The sequence below is a fragment of the Mus pahari genome, chromosome 12, assembly GCF_900095145.1.
Source record: "Mus pahari chromosome 12, PAHARI_EIJ_v1.1, whole genome shotgun sequence".
NCBI classification, from domain to species: Eukaryota; Metazoa; Chordata; class Mammalia; order Rodentia; family Muridae; genus Mus; species Mus pahari.
Genome location: NC_034601.1, coordinates 9,753,532 through 9,762,397, shown reverse-complemented (window position 1 = coordinate 9,762,397; position 8,866 = coordinate 9,753,532). Strand labels below are relative to the sequence as shown.

The following is an 8,866-nucleotide window of genomic DNA, read 5'->3' as shown; positions in this document are numbered from 1 at the left end:
ATGCATGCCAGAAGCTCACAAACAAGAATATATAAAAGAATATATATATATATATATATATATATATATATATATATATATATAATTGCTGTCTTCAGACGTACCAGAAGAGGGTGATGGATTCTATTTCAGATGGTTGTGAGCCACCATGTGGTTGCTGGTGTTGTGCCCTAAGTCCACAGGAAATGCAGAGGAGCCTAAGAATTGCAAAGCCTGCTGCAATTCGCAAAAGAGTCTTTTTATTGTTTCAAGTTCAAGCCCGGTTGGCCCACCTAGCACTCACTGTGTGAATGCTGGCAAGCCATCCTGAGTTCAGAAAACATTGGGTTTATATATAGTATAGTTAGGAATAGTGTGACTATTTACAGAAAAGGGGAGCAGAGGGTGGAACAGTACTGAAGCAGGAGAGGGGTTAGTGGGTGTCTGTTCAAGGACTAATTTTATGGCCAGTTGTAAATGTCTGTGACCTGACCTCTGTGTACCTTCTACTTTTTCCATGGTCTCCCTTGAGCTTGTTATTTCTCTAAGGCCTCAAGGACAGGCACCTGGAGAGTTATCAGGAGGAGTTTGGGTGTTGGTTTTTAGAGACACAGAGGCAGGGAAAATAACTCACACTATAGGAGGGAGAGGGAGCCCCTGGCTGCTGCAGGAGGACTCAGCAGAGAAACCGGCTGTCTGCATACCCTGCTTGTGGGGGGCGGGGGAATGGGAGCCTCTGGTAGGGAATGAAGAGGCAAACTGTACAACATTTAAGTCTCTCTAATATCAGTAACTTGGGGGTTACAACACTGGGAATTAAACTCAGATGTCTCAGTTAGTGCTCTTAACCGCTGAGACATCTCTCCAGCCCTGAATGTTTTTCTTTGTTTGTTTGTTTGGTTGGTTGGTTGGTTGTTTTTTTTTCGAGACAGGGTTTCTCTGTATAGCCCTGGCTATCCTGGAACTCACTCTGTAGACCAGGCTGGCCTCGAACTCAGAAATCCACCTGCCTCTGCCTCCCGAGTGCTGGGATTAAAGGTGTGCACCACCACGCCCAGTTCTGAATGTTGTTTTTTATTGTAAGAGAAAGAACCTTTTTATCTAAAAAGGAGGAAATGTTGGGGGTTGGTCTGGTGCTGCTATGTATTCAAATGCCAAATATTGGCCCCCAATGAGCAGATCTTCTTCTTCTTCTTCTTTTTTTTTTTTTTTTTTTTTTTATAGCAGTGGCTTTCTTTCTTTCTTTTTTTCTTTTTTAAAGATTTATTTATTTTATTTATTTGAGTACACAGTTGTTAGCTTCAGACACTCCAGAAGAGGGCATCAGATCTCATTATAGATGGTTGTGAGCCACCATGTGGTTGCTGGGAACTGAACTCAGGACCTCTGGAAGAACAGTCAGTGCTCTTAACCTCTGAGCCACCTCTCCAGCCCGCAGATCTTGTATACCAAGTGATGCAATATAAACTCTGTTTCCCAATTTAAACTATTGGTTAAATAAAACTAGCGACAGTCAATTACTGGGAGAATTAGAGAGAGGTGGAGTTTGAGTTATCAAGCTTGGGGTCTTTCTTCAGTATCAACCTCTGAAAGAGCAGTCGGTGCTCCTACCCACTGAGCCATCTCTTCAGCCCAGGTCTGAACTCTTGCTCTCTCTGCCTCCACCTCCCAAGTGCTGGAATTACAGGTGAACACCACCACACCCACCAGGGTTACTATTAGGTTTGCTTGTTGGTTTTGTTGGTTAGTTTTGGTTTTGGTTTTGTTTTGTTTGGTCCTGAGGTTTAAGTCAAGGGCCTTGTGCAAGCACATGCTCTGCCACCGAGATATACCCCACCAAAGAATTATTTTTACATGTCTTTGAATTTTGTAAAATTTACTTGCATGCTTCATTACATGGCTACTTACTTTCAACAATATATTTCTACAATTCACTTTGTATAATATAAAGTTGTAGTTTCCAGCCATATTGCATTACATTATCTGAATACATTAAAAATTTTTTCCATAGAGAGATTGATCAGTAGTAAAGAGTACTTGCTGCTCTTACAGAGGACCCAGATTCTGCTGAGCCCTGCATGGTCATACCAAAGGGACAGTGTGACATAGTTCTCACTCCTGGAGCAGAGTTAACTGGGCATCGGCCTCCACAAGTGTTGATGATTGCTAGGCATGAGGCCTGTTTGTACAACAATGTACATAATTTACTTTATGTTCCTCCTTCAGGAGACATTCTCCCCACCAAGGTTAAAGACTCAATGATAACTAGAAGCAGAATGAGTCCAGGAGGCAAGTGTGTGTCTAATGTCCTTAGCAAAATGGTAAATATTGTGACCTTCAGGACAACCATTAAGGCTGTGGGAAAGAACTCTGAAAACATGAGTTTAAAAAATGTATAATTTCTCAACTATGTAAAATATAAGGATAGAATATGAATTAAATGAGGGGCTTCATGGACCTAAAAGAACAGAGATAGCTATACTATAAGCCAGCTTATCAGAAAGATATTCAGGAAGGAGCTGAAAAGATTTAGGGAGTGGTGATCACAAAACAGGATCCCACCCAACTTATTTTTTTTAAAGATTTATTTATTTACTGTATATAAGTACACTGTAGCTGTCTTCAGACACACGAGAAGAGGGTGTCAGATCTCATTACGGATGGTTGTGAGTCACCATGTGGTGGCTGTGAACTGAACTGAGGACCTTCAGAAGAGCAGTCAGTGCTCTTAACCACTGAGCCATCTCTCCAGACCCACCCAGCTAAATTTATTGTTTGTGCTTACAAAGGCGGGCCTGGACAGACCTAGGTTAAGCCCATGCATGGTGAGAATGGCAAGATCCCATCCAGCTAGTTTACTGTCTGTGCTTATAAGGGTACGCAGATCTCTGGATTCATTTGCTTTGTTAAAAAAATATATATACTTGATGTCTTTTCTAAGAATCAAGGGGCTAAGTTCATAGAAGGCTGATTCATGGGATAATAAAAAGGGAACCTAGGTAAACAACTGAATTGATATATAAATAAAAGACTGCTCTGGTCTGCAAGAAAGAACTAATTGGAGAGCAAACACAGCTATTTTAGAATTTTTTTCTAGCAGTTTTTCTGACTTTGGTCAGAAAACCCATGAACTATACAGAGAGATTTTAGCATTTTTTTTTTCTAGCAAGAGAGAGCTGTCTGAAGATCTCTAGGGAGATGTCTCAAGCAGAACACAGCTGTCAGTTTGTACCCATGATTGACTTGGAGTCATTTCTTTCACCTCTCCCAAAAACCCTTTCCTCAGAAACACTCTCCAAGCAGAGGCTGGTCCTTGGCAAGGTTCAGTTCCCAGCAGAAGGCTGCTTAAAGCTGTTTGAAGCAGAGAGAAGTCTTGAGCAGACTACAGAGCCAGAAGCCATCTACAGAGAGCTGTCTAGGGAACTATATTGAGCAGAACACAAGGCTTGTATCCACAATTGACTTCTAGTCATTCTTTCGATGCTCTCAAACACAGCTGTCTGCTTGTATCCACAATTGACTTCGAATCATTTCTCCTGCCTCTCCCAAACACCAATTCCTCAGGATCCCCTCTTCAAGCTGAGTCTGGTCCTTGGCACCCAGGTTCAGTATGCAGCTCAAACTCACTATGTAGACAGAGGTATAAGTACAGGTATAGTCAAATGAAAATTATAAGGTAGAATAAAAATGGAACTTGGCTCAGTCTTTTATGCTACTATAACAAGATACATGAAATTGGATAATTTAAAAACAATAGAGATGTGTTCATTGAAAGTTCAGAGTCGGGCTGATGAGATGGCTCAGCGGGTAAGAGCACCGACTGCTCTTCCAAAGGTCCCGAGTTCAAATCCCAGCAACCATATGGTGGTTCACAACCATCCGTAACAAGATCTGATGCNNTCTTCTGGAGTGTCTGAAGTCAGCTACAGTGTAATTACATATAATAAATAAATAATAAAAATAATAAAAAAGAAAGAAAGAAAGAAAGAAAGAAAGAAAGAAAGAAAGAAAGAAAGAAAGAAAGAAAGAAAGAAAGAAAGAAAGTTAGTTTAGAGTCTAAGGACAAGGCACTAGTAAGTTTCATGCCTGGTGAGAGCCCAGTGGTGAATTCTAAGAGAATCTGTTGTTGCTGAGTTATAGATGAATGCTGCATCCTTACATGGTAGAGAGAACAGAGGCGGGCTTGGGGGTGGTGGTAATAGCTTAATGACTGTACTCCTGCCTGGGTTCAACATCCATTCCCAAAAGGGGTGTCAAGAAATTCAAGAAGAAAAAAAGGTCTAAAAGAACCTAACACACACCCCCTAACCCTGCAAATCCAGCTCCTAAGGCTCTGAACCCAACTCAAAAGCTCTGAGAGTGTTTTCTTAGTCTGAGAATCCCTATAAAAAGTAGCTTTCGGCCTGGTATGGTGGCGCACACCTTTAATCCCAACACCGAGGCAGAGGCAGGCGGATCTCTGAGTTTGAGGTTTACAGGGCAAGTTCCAGGACAGTTGGGATATACACTGATAAGACCTTGTCCCTAAACCATTGCCCAGAGAAAATAAAGAGGCTTCTCTGTTGCTTTATGTTGTTAACTGACTTTCAACAAATTACTTTGGAAGAGATTCCAACCATGGCAAATATTCTATAGAGAAAAATAAATCATGTTGTTGTTCCTTTGTAATGTTTTGCATATGCTGAGTCCTTTTAGTTGGGAATATGTGTTTCCTTGGGCGTTATGGTAGGGTTTTTGTTGTTGTATCTTAACAGCTCTCACTCTTTAGTTCTGGCTATGCTGGAACTTGAGGTGAGCCTCCTGCCTCTGCCTTCCCAGGGCTAGGTTTAAAGTTATTAGCTACATCGCCAGGCTGCTACTTTTTTGTTAGGGGCTTTTTAAAAAATTACACTTAAGCCTGGGGTGGTAGCACGCCGTTAATCCTAGCACTTAGGAGGCAAAAGGAGCTGCCTGGTCTACATAGCAGACTCCAGGCCAGCAGGGCTAAAGAGAGAGACCCTGTTTCAAAAAATAAATATAAAATAAACAAAACAAAAGTTACATTTTAATAGCATGTGTATTGGTGTTTTGCCTGAATAAATGTTCGTGCACCACATGCATGCCTGATGTCCTTGGAAGTCAACAGAGGGAGTCTGATCCATTGGGCCCGGAGCTATGGACATTCTGAGAAATCAAACCCAGATCCTCTGCAAAAGCAGCCAGTGCTTTTTCCAGCCTCCAAATTACGTGTGTGTGTGTGTGTGTGTGTGTGTGTGTGTGTGTGACAGTGTATTAGGTCAGAAGACAACTTTCAAGAGTTGCTTCTCTCTACCATGTGAGTCACAGGAATCAGACTAAGGTTCTCAATACTTGGCAGTAAGAAGCTTTTAACCACGGAAGCCTACGTTTGGCTTTTAAAAATACCATCTCAAGTAGCCCAGGCTAGCTACCTTCAACTCTGACCTAACGAAGGATGGTTTCGACTTTTGATCCTACTATCTCCATTCTCTTGTGAGCTCAGATAACAGAAATGCATCATCACATCTAGTTTCCTATAATTTTAACTTATTTTTAAAGCTGCAACCAATTCTTTATGACTTAAGATAGTGATTACTGGCCATGGACTTTTCTTTCCCACCCATTTTTCAGGGTATGAGGAACTAAGTCTATATCCTACATCTTATCCTATCCTATATCCTATCTTACATCCTGTCCTACATCCTATCCTACACTACATCCTGTCCTACATCATATTCTATCCTACATCCATCCTATCCTACATCCTGTCCTACATCCTATCCTATCCTACATCCTATCCTACATCATATTCTATCCTACATCCTATCCTACATCCTGTCCTACNTCCTACATCCTGTCCTACATCCTATCCTATCCTACATCCTATCCTACATCATATTCTATCCTACATCCTATCCTACATCCTGTCCTACATCCTATTCTATCCTACATCCTATCCTACATCCTATTTTATCCTACATCCTATCCTACATCCTATCCTACATCCTATTCTACCCTACATCCTATCCTACATCCTATTCTATCCTACATCCTGTCCTACATCCTATTCTATCCTACATCCTGTCCTACATCCTATTCTATCCTACATCCCTATTCTATCCTACGTCCTGTCCTACATCCTATTCTATCCTACATCCTATCCTACATCCTATTTTATCCTACATCCTATCCTACATCATATTCTATCCTACATCCTATCCTACATCATGTCCTACATCCTATTCTATCCTACATCCTATTTTAGCCTACATTCTATCCTCAGCACTGTTTACTCCTTAATGTTCTTGCTATGAAAGGTAAAAATGAAGGGTGAAAATGGCTTCTTGGTGACTGCATCATAATCTTGTAAGCAAATTTGTACTTTATAAATCAATTTTGACTGAGAATGTAACTCAGTTGGTAGAGTCTGGGAACAAAACTGGGTAGAGGAAAGGAGGGAGGAAAGGAGGATAGCCCACGCCTGGCCAGAGTTCCTCCTACGCTTTCCACTCGGCCCCAGGTAGGCATCTAAGCCACTGACACTCGTTCTCTTGTTCTCTTTCCTATCCCCTCTCCTCTTCTTTTTCTTGGTGCTGGTTTTTTGGCTTGTTTTTGTTTTTGTTTTTGTTTTGTTTTGTTTTGTTTTTTTAGACAAAGTCTTCCTGTATAGTCTTGGCTGGTCTGGAATTCACTATGTAGACCAGGTTGGTGTATGTAAATCAGGTTGGCCTTGAACTCCTAGAGATCTGCCTGTCTTCCTGTCTTTGCCTCCCAAATCCTGGGACTAAAGGTATGTCCTTTCTATTAACAGAGACCTCCTGTAGACCAAGCTGGTCTCAGAGCCTGATCCTCTTCCTTCTACTTCCAGAGTGGCAAGATTACAAGGTGGACAAGGGGCAGACCCCCCCAAACCAAGAGGCCCTGGGGCGACACCCTGTGCCCTGGGGTTATGGGAGAGAGGGCTTAAGGAGAAAGGTTCCCACACAGGTGAGAGTCTGTGCAGCAGGCCTTGACTGGAGCACAGGAAGGCCTTCCATCAGGAGATTAGAAACGGCTCATTAGGAGAAAGCCTATCCCATCTTCCAAATGCAGAGGGCCTTGATGAGCAGAGACATTCTATGGTTTTAGAGTTTTATTGTAGAAAGGCAGGGGGAAAGAGAGAAGGTGGAGAGAGAGGGGGGGGGCCATGGCCAAGAGGAGAGAAGGGGGAAAAGGAGAGAGAGAAGAAAGGCTAGAGTAAGAGAGAGAGAGAGAGGGAGGGAGAGGAGAGAGAGGGGAGTAAGGGGATTAAGAGCAAGAGAGCAAGAGAGGAGGGGCCAAACAGCCCTTTTTAATGGTATGCAGCTATCTTTTTGTTGCTAGGTAACTAGGGAGGAGTTTAGCCTGAAGGTCAGAAGCTTGTGACATTGCCTACATGACTACTAACCATGCTTCTCTTGTAGGGGCTGAGGGGGCAGTAACTTCGACAGGAGCCAGAGTTCTAGGAGACATGAGAGAACTCCTTCTGTCCCATGTAGGTGAAATATCACCACCGGGTACCAGGGTTCAACATCTCAGCTCAACTGGAGACCAGACTATCTGTGCATAGCCCAATGCCCCACAGTAGAGTACTGATTTGACATGCAGGAAATCCTGATTCAATCCCCAGCACCATATAAACCATGATTGATCATAAATACCTGTAACTCTAGCACTTAAGAAGTGGAAGGAGGGGCTGGAGAGATGGCTCAGTGGTAAGAGCACTGCCTGCACTTCCAGTTGTCCTGAGTTCAATTCCCAGCAACCACATGGTGGCTGACAACCATCTGTAATGGGATCTGATGCCCTTTTTTGGTGTGTCTGAAGATAGCTATAAATATATATATGTCTTTTTTCTTTTAAGATTTATTTATTATATGTAAGTACACTGTAGCTGTCTTCAGACACTCCAGAAGAGGGAGTCAGATCTTGTTATGGATGGTTATGAGCCATCATGAGGTTGCTGGGATTTGAACTCCGGACCTTTTGGAAGAGCAGTCGGGTGCTCTTACCCACTGAGCCATCGCACCAGCCCTATATCTTTTAAAAAGAAGTGGAGGGAGGGGGATCAGAATTTCAAGCTCATCCTGTTTCACAGTTCAAAGAAGTCATAAGAACATGTCTTTTTAAAAAGCTACAATTTTTGGAGGTTTCCACCTAAAGCATTATATAATTTTATCTTTTAATGTGTATGTGTGAGTGCAGATACATGCACCTTCGTGTATTTTTATCAGGCTTACACGGTCAGTATTTTTCCTGCTGAGCCATACTGACTGCTTTACTATATCATCGTTTGTTTGAGACAGGACTTCACTGTGTAGCTATGGCTAGTCTGCAAGAGCAGCTGGCTTAGAACTCATACATATCCTGCCTTTGACTCCTTGAGTGTTTCAATTAAAGGTGCCACAACCCACAACCCAGCTTACTATACTAGTTTAAAAGCTCACCTCTAGACAGGTGTCATTTCCTATAATCCCAGCTGTTCTGCAGGACATAGCAGGATCCAACCTGGGACAAAGACACACACACACAAAATAGGGCTACATGCTCATGGGAGCACTTGCCTGGCAAGTACAAGGCCCTGGGTTGGATGCCAAGTACTGCAGAAACTAAATATATAATCACAAATGAGAATGGTGGCATATGAATATAATCTTACCACTCAGGAGGCAGTGACAGGGCAATCAGTTCAAAACTAACTTCAGCGGTGCAAGACTTGTCTCAGTACAAAAATTTAAAAACCAACAATGAAAGACTGATGAGGCCAGGGAGATCTGTTCTGAATGATGGCAGGGAGGTCTGCTCTGGATGGTGACAGGGAGATCTGCTCTGGATGGTGACAGGGAGGTCTGCTCTGGATGGTGACAGGGAG

General features: G+C 42.5%; 1 non-coding gene across 1 annotated transcript; it reads left to right on the top strand.

Annotated features, from left to right (window-relative positions):
• The first annotated feature begins 3,042 nt into the window (after positions 1–3,042).
• On the top strand, positions 3,043–3,107 carry LOC115065203. The gene has a single exon (XR_003844989.1). It is a non-coding gene; the product is annotated as a U7 small nuclear RNA (small nuclear RNA).
• Positions 3,108–8,866: the final 5,759 nt, after the last annotated feature.